This window comes from Pyxicephalus adspersus, chromosome 4 (genome assembly GCF_032062135.1).
Source record: "Pyxicephalus adspersus chromosome 4, UCB_Pads_2.0, whole genome shotgun sequence".
NCBI lineage: Eukaryota > Metazoa > Chordata > Amphibia > Anura > Pyxicephalidae > Pyxicephalus > Pyxicephalus adspersus.
This window is the reverse complement of record NC_092861.1, coordinates 94945117-94958053: the sequence shown is the minus strand read 5'-3', so window position 1 is coordinate 94958053 and position 12937 is coordinate 94945117.

Here is a 12937-nt window from a genome sequence, read left to right as displayed (position 1 = left end):
AGTCTGTTTACACCCAAGTTTGGAACCTGCTAAGGGCCAGATGATTTTATTTCTTTTTACCATGTCCTGATTTGTAAAACCATAAAATTGAAAAAAGCTGGACTTTTTCCAATATATATATTGTAATATTAACACCGACAGTTGATTTGGTTGCTTTAAGGGGGTAAGGATGGTAACTTTAGTATAGTGAATTATTTTTACAAGGAAAATAAATTTGAGGTGAAACTCTGCTGACCTTTACCATCCAATGCAGGCGATTTTGTTTTGTTTACATTTTCTTGTGATTTATTGGGTGTTCTTTGAAAAATAGTTACTCCCTAGAAGATTGAAGTAAACAGTCTAAACTCCTTTATTAAACCAAATCTATTGTGTTGCAGCATACTTTCACCCACATAAAAAGTGTCCAGGAGCCCAAAACAAAAAGATAGGCAGATGGCCAGCATGACTGAGGGGGGAAGGTTTTTTTGTGTGTAGGTGTTTTTTAATAGGTGGAAGCAGGGTGGTGAGATATGAGACAAGAGGGCATAGGTTGTTTAGATAAACAAAAGGTGGAGAGTAAGGGATATATAACTTAGGGGGTAGGAGGTCAAGGTCACCACTTTAGACAGAAAAAAGATTCCCACTTTCCCTTCCTGTGTATAGTAGGTCTTGGGGGGGGGGGGGGCAATAGTATTAAAAGTATTTTTGTACATGATTGTGTGTTTCAAACATTTTTTATATTCATGATATCTACTAGACCCTTGTTCGGACATATTTCTGTAAGTTACTGGTCCACAATTTAAAAAAAGAATTTCATGAAAAACAGTGTACCGCTTTTGGTACAGAAATCTAGACAGTCAGTGTAACGCCCAGGTGGTTAATTCAAGTTGTGTAATAAACAACTGGGAGGCCAATTGTACCACACCCACAGGTGTTTTTATTATGTTAGGAAAGGTGGGGGTTGTGGGAGGAAGGCAATATGTGGGGGCCAAGAAAGACTCTGACCTTACACAGTCATGTAGTCTGGCACTTTTATTTTAGTGTCAAAAATGATATTGAAAATTTTTGACTGAAATGACACTATCATGGAAATGATCATTCTGCCCTTCACTAAAGCAACTAAATTCATTAACATTTCAAAGCTTGCCTCAGAGCAAATATCTATTTATATTGTGTTTTACAGTCAAATTTACTTGCAAAATATTGTTTTATTGCCAAAAAGTCCTGCACAGAATTGCTTCATTAAGTCCTACAATATAAGTGAGAATTTCTGTGCAACGTGCCATTAAAATCCTTGCTGCCAGAAGTCTTGGAGCTTGATTCATTAACCTTTTTATTCACAGAGGTTACATTAAGCATCACTTGAAGTAACTATCTATGCCACTTGAAGTAATTACTTCAGTGGGCACTGGGATCAAAAACATTATCAGACTCCAAGGTAGTAGGTTAATATTAGAAATAGCTGTGTGCCAGTGCTTAAAAAATAAATTAAACTGCATTTTCAAAAAGGGAAAATAAATATAGCAATTGCAGTATTAGTTAATGCTTTAATAAAAAATTAATTAAATTGGTATAGTGCTTTGGTATATTGGTAAATGCTTTAAAGCCCTGTTACATCAAAAAAAATCAGAATTCCAACTATAACTAAGAAATTTTTTGAAGAAGCAAAAGCATCACAGTCAACCAATATTTCCAAGATTGGCATATAGGCACAAACAGTGTTTTTGAATTTGTTCCACAAGGGATATGCAAGTTTGCCCCCTTAGCAATGCTCTGCTCTGAGAAAGCGCAAATCACAAAAAAGAAGATACTATGTAGTTTTATGGTAAGAATAAAGGTAATAAAATGGTCAAGAAAAGTGGTATTGTGGCAGAAGAACATGGGGGAACAGGTGATGAAAGTGGTAGTGGTTCTGGCTCGAAGTTTTGATGTATTTATTGGGCCTGATTGAATAAAGCTCTCCAAGGCTGAAGAGGATACACTTTCATCAGTGAAGCTGGGATGTCCAGCAAACCTGAAACGGATTTCTTAAAAGTAATTTGCTATTTGTTAGCAAATGTTTTCAATCCTGGACCAGATCCATTTCAGGTTTGCTGTATCACCTATCTTCACTGATGAAAGTATCCTCTCCAGCCTTGGAGAGCTTTAATAAATCAGGTCCATTGAATGCACATTGAATGAACTTGCAGTTGTGGTGCAAATGTGAAAACCACATTAAAGTACACAGACTATGATATTTTAGTGAACAAACTCTATAGTGTCTGTTAAGGCTTTTATTTGTTCCTTAAAGTCAGTTGCTAGAATTTGAAGTGCTCAGTAAAATTGTAGGTCTTTTGCTATTCATCTAAATGGCTTCCTCAGTTCAAATAAGTGTTGAGAACATAGCTCTATATTTAAACCTATATTTTAATCACCTTAATCAAATCACCATGACCAACATGATAAAGGCAGAGGTTGATTATCCTGGAACATGACAAAAGGTGTAAAATATTGTCAAGTTATTGTTTCCTATTTAGGTAATTGAGTTGCTAAAGTTTCTTTGGGGTTTTATTTCATTATATACTGTAGATGATAGGTATTAATAAATAAATGAATGTAAATGTTTAGGTATATCCTTGCCATTGTTTATATAGAGGCCAGATGGGTGCTGATGAAACATTTTCAACACTGTAGATAATGGTATTGTTATTAATATTATTATTAGTAAACAGGATTTATATAGAGCCAACATATTACGCAGCGCTGTACATTTAATAGGTTCAGGTACATGCCACTGACTACTGTTATCTAAAAGTTGTGCTTTTCCTGAGAAGATATGGAACTTGACTAGATCTAATAGTGCAATCGTTACCCCAAGAACCCTAATAAGTTCTAGAGCAGGGGTGCCCAACAGGTGGATCTCTATCTACCGGTAGATTGCAAAGGCAAATGAACTCTCTCGTGCAAGGAGTTATTAAGTCTAGGTTTTTATTGTTGGTAGATCATTTTGACCTGGTTATTTTTAAAAGTAGCTTGCAAGCCAAAATAGTGTGGGCACCCCTGTTTTAGAGGATACCTTCTCTAAAAACACAACTTGAAGTTTGAAAATTTACAATTGCATAAAGTAAAAGTTGGAAATCATATAAATCTAAAAAACAATAGAATTCCAGACCTACCTTTTTATCCCATTTTTTTGCATTTGGTGCTTGGTTGAAAACTTCACTGCTCTTTAATTTTTTCCCATCTCTCTTATTTTCAATAAAGAGAATTGCAGCAGGCACAGAACTTGTAAACCTTATCTCCCAATGTCCTAGATGCTCCTCTGGGCTTCAGGGCATGTCAGTCACTGCTGCTGTGACTCATCTGGTGTACAAAAATTCCACAGAACAAGTTAAATTTGCAGTGAGAGATACTACTGAGCCCATTACCTTTTGTACATTAAAGCAGAACTAAAACAGCTTGACTCGCAGGGTTCCGCCATTTTCCTCCTCGTCTTCTTACCAGACTATCATTTTTTAGTCATCTTGATTGCCTGCACAGGTATCCCTGAGTTCATTCTCCCCAACACACGCTGGTTTCTCTAGCAACCAAAGCTGAAGACGGAACAGATGCAGCTCATCTTTGTCTGGACCGGAACCAATCAGGCAGGTAAGACACATTGCACAAGGGACATCACTTTCTGCAATAATGACCTGCCTGATCAGATAAAGTGCAACTTTAGTTCTAGTTAGGTATTAGCTTAAATAAAAACTTAGATAACCATTACTTAGATCTAAAACTAAAATTGTAATTTACAGAACAACCCAAAAAAACTAAATGTCTAAAAAAAAAACAATTAGCAGTAGCTGTTCTAACGGATGAGCTTAGTAATATAGTTTGTTACTCTACTGTCTCCCATTTTTTGGTAAATGGAGACTAAACTGTTTTAATCCGTTTTTGAAGTTTTTTAACTATTTTGCCTAGTGGAAAGGGGATATATGTCCAACAAAATTCAGCATGCCACAGTGCAACATGTCTGCAAAAAGTATACGCAGCAACAATTTGACCGCTACAAAATTAACTTGGAAATCCTATGTTTAAGGCCAAATGGAGAAAAAAAAAAACCAGAAAATAAATGTATGATGCCTGAGCCTTGCAGTCTATGTGGTGACCTGTCAACACATATACAGGTTCCACATGGTCACAAAGGATTTGACCTCTGAACTCTGGACCTCTGTGATCTCTCAACAATCTTGTGACCAACAGACCATCGTTCTACCAGACATACAAATATTGTAAATCTTTTTTTAGTTAAAAACTCATGATAGTAACAATCTTTTATTGACACTTGACAAAACCCTTACATAAGCATTATCTATGTAAATAGGATCCTAGGTTAACTGTTAAAGGTATCTGATAAAGGTTAACTGTTTCTATTCTGCACTAAATGTATACATTTTATTGGTTGTTTAAAAAGTAGAAACTCCCATTCTGGGTTGTTTCTTTGTAATTATGCTAATTATTTTGCTGTTATAAAATCATGCACAAAATAAAAAAAATAGAACAACATTTGATTGTTCTCACACATTAGTTAATAAAAACTCCATCTCTAGCAAGAAGTCTTTGCTCCTTTAAGAGGGTAATACATTCAACTTTAACAGTTTTTCTGGTGCTCCATGTGAGGAGAAATGAGACAGGATTGTCCAGCAGTAATATTATAATGAAAAAGTCAAATTTTAGGTAAAGCTGACATTACTCCTGATGACCTGAAAGAATCATAGGAAAACGTACAGCCTTTAAAGGGGGTTTTTAAGTTTTCAGAAGAAGTTAAATATCTGCTGGATAGGCAGGTCAGTACTGGGGATCCCCTTCAGAAATAATGACAGGAAACAACTCCTGTCCAAAGTACCATGATTATCTGAAGTGCTCTAACCTATAGCAACTTTAGGAGAAATCCCACCAGTTTACTGTGATGGGATATATGCCAGGAGCATATATTCTTGTGTCCCATGCAAGGGGAGAAATAGAATACCCACTAACTGATCTGAGTGATTTTGGCTCAAAATTAGTTATGCTCCAAAAGAAATGTTAATTCTGGAAAACTTGTATAAACCCCTGTGACCCAAACCCAACTGCCAAAATGTCAGCAATTTCAGTAGTTATGTGTGTGTGATATGTTCTCTGGATAATTAGAGGCCTAGCCAGTTGCCAATGCAACTGCTTCAATACCGGCCAAAAAAAAAATGTTGCAAGAAATTGTTCGCAGATATAGGCTGATGGAATCGGTGGAATAAGACCCATGGAAGTTGTCAAAAGTTTTGAAAGGCCTTAAGATTAAAGAAATTTCACACTAAATATTTTCATGCATCAGGAAAGGCTAAAAGATATATTGGGATAATAAAAACATTTTGCTGATTTATGAACAGACTTGTCTGGAATGGGTGCAAATCTTCCCTCCTATGTTAAAGCCCATTAGACATACCCCTGGGGCTGGGGTGTCAAGCTCAAATACACAGAGGGCCAAAATTAAAAACAGACAAGACCCGGGCCAACCTTGAAATGTATTGAAAAACTTGAGGATATTTTTCCTTCCTAATAAATATAAAATCTATTCTAGATCCCAACTAACAAGAGAACACTCTCCAAACCAGGAGAATGACCCTACAGTCGAATATGAATTTTACAACATGGACTCCACCTGATTATGGTATATGTGGAAAAAACCTTTGTCCTTAAAAAGTATTGAAAGGTAGCCCTGAGATTGTTTTGTTTGTCGCATCTGGCAGATATGTCACAATCTCTGAGTGTGAAGGAGGCCAAGACCCAGAGGTAGAGGACAGTCCTTTTCCATTTTTCCTGAAATATTGATTGGTAATGTCTCTATCAAAAAGGTGTTTGTGAGTAATGGTACAGTGACTGACTCACCTATTGGTGTAGACTGTGAATGTGATGGATCCACTTTAAGATGTAAAGAAGGTAAATTGTATCCTGAAAATCCCAAAGGAGAATAATATGCATCTTGGTATATTATTTATGTTACTTATAATGTGGGAAAACAAAACAACATATAAGATGCAATAATGTGCAACCTGGCCCTGTCCCATGGGCATTGGTAAACAAGTGTTTTGATCCTGCTGACGGTTTCTAGAAATTTTTAATTACTAGGAGTCCTGCCTACACAGAGGATATACACCCACACACTTATTTGCCCTGAGTTATATTGCAACTAAATAGTAGCCTAGTCTAAAAAAGTAGATGATTTAATATGACAAATTAATATGACAAACAAACAAATACACTGGCCCTCAATGCAAAAACTGGTGCAAAGTACAAAATGTATGAAAATATCCATTCGGGGGGGGGGGGGGAGTGTTCATGCATATTTTTATTTTACATTTCATCAGAGACACTTGCACCTCTGACATTGAGGGACATCAATTCTTTGAAGAGGCATACTGGTATACAAATCAATCTTTATATTTTCTTGGTCCAAATCCTTGGAAGTGGGATGTTCTATGTATTTGGTATAGATATGCCCTGAGTAAATGACTGGACGGAGAGGTGTGTATGTGACCACTGACCCCATGGGTACGGTTTGGACCTAGATCTAAACTTTGATGAACCTTTTATGTGGTAATTTTGTGGGAGTACTGATGAAGGTTGCTGGACATTTTTACAATCAATATGTTTGAATTGGAAAAGGTTTAAGTGATCCAGTAATTGATCCAAGACAAGGGCGTCCCTTGGAAAGACAAGGTAAGGTATGTGTAACTGTGGCTCAAATACCAAGTGTGAAAAATGTTTGGAAGCCTGCAAAAAAAGAATCCTGGTAAATGTAGTATATCCATTAGTTAAAGCTGCAGACTTGCTAGTCCCAGTTATCTTCACATTGAACCGGTATTAACAGAAACTCATTTTTATTGTAATAGTAATGAAGCATAGTAATAAAAGATTTTAGGATTGATATTTAGGATAATAAATGTGCTGCATTTGTAAAATCAGATCTATTTGCTCAAGTAATGGCTGGAGTCAGGGTATACATGCAATAGGGAATAAAAAAAATATCTTGGGGGGGGGCGCTTGTGAGCAGCCAGTCAAGATGGTTGCAATTTGATTTGGCTTCTCACCACCCCTGGCAAGTAGCTACTTTTGCAAGCTCCATCTGCCGACATCTCACACCCTAGTTCTCGCCCGCACTGCCTTTCATCCCTCAGGCAATGATGGGAAAGTCCTCAGCAGCTGGCAAGTCACATTATCAGACTCCAGCATGGCTGCACATCGTACGACAGGCAGGCAAGATGGCCTCCCCCACACAGATACCTCATTCCTCACCAGCAGGTTTATTAGAAGAGAAATCCAGCGACGGGTCTGTTCTTTCCATGCCCAGTGCGCAGGTAAGCCATGGATCCAGAGGTGCAAAGCTTTTGGAGAGATTTAATCAACTACTGCAGTCTGAGCTTACACAGGCCACTGATAAACTTTCCTCAAACATTACTAAAGAAATAAGGGAGCTGGGGGCCCACATCCATAACCTGAAAACAAAGATGGATGATGCCAACACAGTAATTGATTCTCATGATCATGATATTACTGCAATTCAAACAGAGTTACAATCGACCCTTCTTAAATTGGAAGATTTAGAAAATAGGAACAGGAGGGTTAATGCACGGATCAAAGGCATACCAGAGTCCATAGCTGACTTCCCTGCAAATATTGGTGATTTGTTACAGGATTTGCTTCCTAACCTGCCTCCAGATAGATTGGAATGTGACCAGATCCACAGGGCTTTGGGCCCTAAGAAAGCTAAGGGTCCCCCAAAAGATGTACTTCTAAAACCCACTTTCTACAAAACCAAGGAGGCCATTATGAAAGCCACATGGAACAGGAAGGACCTGGTGTTTAGATCTTGTCATGACCAAATTTTTGCCGACTTGGCACCACAAACGATTTAGAAACAGAAAGCTTTGCGACCGTTCCTCCCTACAGGATCTTGTTATTAAAGATAAATGGGGGTTCCCCTTCAGATTGGTTTTCAGTTACATGGGCCAAACATATTCTGTGGTGAATACAGCTAAAGCCCTTTTACAGAGATTACAGCTGCAACTCAAGGGGGCTGACTCCAGAGTTTCCCCAAGACCTCAGAGATCTTCTCGTCTCACCTCTATCTGGGAAACCAGCAAGAGTGGGAAACGCTCTCCTGGGCGGAATTTGCAATCGGCAATACCTAATAATGCCTCTTCTCAAGGCTATGAAGCTGAATCCTAATGTTACTAGTAGAACACCATAGTGCAAGTGCTAGGAGGATGACTGATTTTACATGAATCCTGTTGTGTTTGCTAAAATATTTTTTCTTTTCCTTTGCTGAGCACTATTTTGTTTGCACTATTGATATATTTTATATTCAGTAATATGTAATAATGTTTTTTTCTTAAGACTATGAAGCTGAATCTTAATGTCGCTAGTAGCGCACCATAGTGATCCTGCTAGGAGGATGATTGATTTCATATGAATCCTGTTGTGTTGGATTTGCTTAATTCTTCTTCTTATACTTTTTTTTCTTTTTCCTTTGCTGAGCACTATTTTGTTTGCACTCTTCCCTCTGCCATAATGAGTAATATGCTCTGTCTGGTATAATAATGTCAGTGGGGGTCTTGTCTGTTTTTGTTAAAACAGGTTTAATTGATATGATGTTACTGATTGCACTTTATATCATTGATTGTGAGATGTTTTATAGTCGGCAATACATAATAATGTTTCTTCTTAAGACTATGAAGCTGATTCTTAATGTCACTAGTAGCACGCCATAGTGCACGTGCTACCAGGATGACCGATTTCACATGAATCCTGTTTTGTTGGGTTTGCTAAATTATTTATTTTATTATTTTTATTTATTTCTTTGTTAAGCACTATTTTGTTTGCACCCTTTCCTCTGCCATGATGAGTAATATGCTCTGTCTGGTATATTAATCTCAGTGGGGGTTTTGTCTGTTTCTGTTATTACAGGCTTTATATATATGATGTTACTGATTGCGCTTTACTTTATAATATTGATTGCGAGATGTTTTATAGTCGGCAATACGCAATATTATGAAGCTGAATCCTAATGTTACCAGTAGTGAGCCATAGTGCACTTGCTAAGAGAATGACTGATTTTACATAAATCCTTTTTTGTTGGGTTTGCTAAATTAATTTCTTCTTCTTTTACTCTTCTCTCTCTCTGCAGAGCAATATTTTGTTTGCACCCCTCCCCCTGCTATGATGAGTAATGTGTTCTGTCTTTTATGATAATGTCAGTCTGTTTTTGCTAGAACAGGCTTCATTGATTTGATGTTACTGATTGCATTTCACTTTATATTATTGATTGCAAGATGTTTTATAGTAAGGCAGCACCTGCCCAGGTGGGCTGAGTGCCCTACCCATTGTTTAGGAAATGCCTACTAGCTTGCTTCCTACCTGCTTTTGCAGGACGGGTCTTTTGTTAAACACCTACAGGCTTGGGCCCTTTGGATTTAATGGAAAAATGTAACAAATTTATCATAATATTACTATGCCGGAAAGTGTGTTACAGAAAAAGAGATATCATGTCATTGTGGGATACCTTGTAAAAAAAAAAATAGTTAAATAAACACACTTAATAAAAAAAATAAAAATGAATGTTGAATTACTTTAACACATTTTTTATCCACATTTTTACCGTCGAATCTCGTTTTTTTCGGGTCGGGTCTACCCGAATTTGAACAGCTATTTTCAGGTCAAATATAAGGATAACCCGAATTTGAACCCCCAAACTACTGGAAACCTTTTTATTTTCTTTACTTATGCAACACCAATTTAAAATGCCAACTAGTAACTCTTGTATCTCTCTCTGGTCTCTTGTAGTACAAAATTCATTAAAAGTAATATATATTTCAGGAAATGAACTTGAGGAGGGAAATGATGTGGACATTATTATAAGATTTTATATACGAAGGAATGATAAAATAAACCATATACAAGGCTCTTGGCTCATACCAACAAATTAATTTATGACATACATTTTATGTTTTTCCATGTTGTTATAAAGGATATGACCTCTGAATTCTGAACCTCTGTGACTTCTCAACATACAGTACAGTACAGTAATCGTAACACAAGCTCGCACCTGCACAGTGCGAAATCTGGTGACGTAGCCAGAACAAGGTAGAAGACGATGGCAGGTGATTCCAGGATGGTGAGGAACCCAATCGAGGACATCTCCAGTGGGATCAAGTGATCTAGGGAATTAAAGGAAAGTGAGATTATTTATTTTCAGTTTAGTTCCACTTTAATTAAACATTTCTACTTACAGATTCTTACTCGATGCAAACATACACTCACTGTATATTTAGATTTGTATGTATTTAAGAGCACTTAAACCAGCCTAATAATATGATATTTATTCCTTCCTGCTCTGCTTTCTGTAATCCTTAACACATTTGAAGTTTGTGCTATCTTTTTCACCACCAACCCGCTCATTGCTCTTTTTGTCCTAGTGCCCTTGTCCTCTCAAACATTACTTCCCGTGACTTGGCCACTCTAATTCTTAGTGACTTTAACATTACAATAGATTACCCTAGTAACCCACAGTTAGCCAAACTGCTTTCTATTACCAGCCTATTTGGGTTAACACAGAATATACATATCCCAAAACATTGCCTTACATACACAGAATCAAGTGTTTTCCAAATGTTGTATCTCACCCATCTTGACAGCTCAGCATTTTCCCTTTCTAAACACAAAAAAAAGTTTTGGACAAAGTTGTCCATCACCTTCCACTCCCCCATCTTCCAGGCTCCCAGTCATAGCACAACAGTCACACTAGATGAACTACAAAAAACTGCAAGTGCAGCAGAATGTAAGTAAAGAAAATCTGGCCTTTATAGTGACTTCCTCGTTTACAAAGCCAAATTACAACCTTTGACTTTGCACGTAATGTTGGGAAGCAAAATTACCTTTCTGCTTTATTATCCTCAAAAGCATCCAACATATGTTACCCCTGAATCCCTCCTGGACCCAAATAAAATTATACATATTCCTTTTTTAAAAAAAATTTGTACTTCACTTTGCATTCTTTTTCTACAGTAAGCATAACTTAATGCTTTCTATATGTTGTTTGTATTTCTACAAATCTTAAATAAAGAATGTTTAAAAAAAAAAATTATACATATTTTTTCCTTAAATCTTTTTGGATAATAGTCTTTGCCAGCCCTAGTATATACAAATTCATAAAAAAGAAAAAGACAAAGCTGAGGTTTGTTAAAACAGCGTTAAGGTATGTTTAAGATACAAGTTGAATTAGTTTGTACACTTATATCACCAGTGTTTAAGTTCATGTTATTAGATCATTCCCATTAATTTAATGGAAGATAGGACCATATGGCTATACAGATTGATTCCTATTTATAAATAAAGAAGAGTAATGTCTAATTTTCCCCCAACGCATTTCACCTATTTGCTTCCTCAGGGGATTCGCAGAGAACGTTAGGGTACTACGTAGAAACACACATACCATAGTTTCAGATAATGCAATATATAACATATGACATAGTCTGTATTAGATCAAGATTGAGAATTTAAAATACCTTAATAAATATGGGTGTTCAGTAAGAAGTAAGAAGAAAAATTTTTATCAAGAAAATATATTTCATGTACCAAATGGTTGGTTGTTGTGATATGTAAGAAGACGATAAAAAGTAGTAAGAAGTTGAATTATTTGTAATAATTGGGAATAATTTTATAGTGGAGATTATTTAGAAATTGCACATGCGCAAAAGTCCTCTCTCCGGTCACTCTGTCCCTCTGTCTGTCAAACACCATTGAGCAGCCCCTTATGTAGTATGTTGGTGGCTCAATGATTTACAGCGGAATGTAAGGGGAGCAAGGTGAAGGAGGGACAAGTTGGGATGGAAATCATGTGAGACAGTAGGAATGTAATTATTTGTCATCGCAGCAAATATACTAGTGATAAGGTGACCACTGGGACTGACCACTAGGGGTAATATTAGTGTATTTAACAAATCAAAAGGCTATTGAAAGAGGAGAAGAGTGTTTAAGATAAGAAATATAAAAAAGAGAGAAAGGAAAGAGATCCTAAAGGAGAGAAGAATATATTACAAACTGTTTCTAAGTAAATATACATCATGCTTAATCTAAATGAATGTTATCTAATAGTGACATATATCTATTTAAAATTACTGACATCCAATCAAAACATTGATCCATATAATTATGTAATATTCCAAATAAATACAATGTAGTAGGATAAAGTATATTCAGATTTAATGCAAGCGAAGGTAATAAATCACATAATGATTTAAAAACCAAAAGATGTTCTTCAAATGTTTTACCCTTATTCAACCTATACCACATCCCTTATAATAAATTTGCAAACAAACATTTTTTTTACATATCAGGGTCAATAACCTTGGGACTTAAAGGCATATATTCATTCACAATCCAGTATGTATTTTTTGTTAACACAAATGTTTATTAAAACAAATAAAAATATAAACACATGTACATGCTCCAATATTTAGTCTGTAGTTGTTACAAATAGGCTTATAATAGACTTAACAGTTCAACGCGTTTCTCGGAACATAGTCCGTTTCCTTAGGAACATATTGGCTTCTGTTTCCACATTTAATTCATCGAGTGGACAGATAGGTCAAGGGGTCAGTTCTTTAATACATAGGTTGATATAGTTTACTGGGCTCTATACTTTTCCTGTGTAAGGCTCTTAGAATCAGCATTAGGAAAGTTTCATTCATATGAAATATTAAATAGTCCTGAGCTCTATCCTGTTTCCATTGCAACACTCTCAGAATAGGCATTAGGATAATTTCATGCATCCAGCCATTTAAATTGCCTTTGTTCTATGCCCCATCCAGAAAATCTCCTCTGTGCAATCACCTCCAATCTTAGCATGTGCCCCCGAACACATGAAATACAGACAGATTATTGGAGCATGTAAATGTGTTTTTAT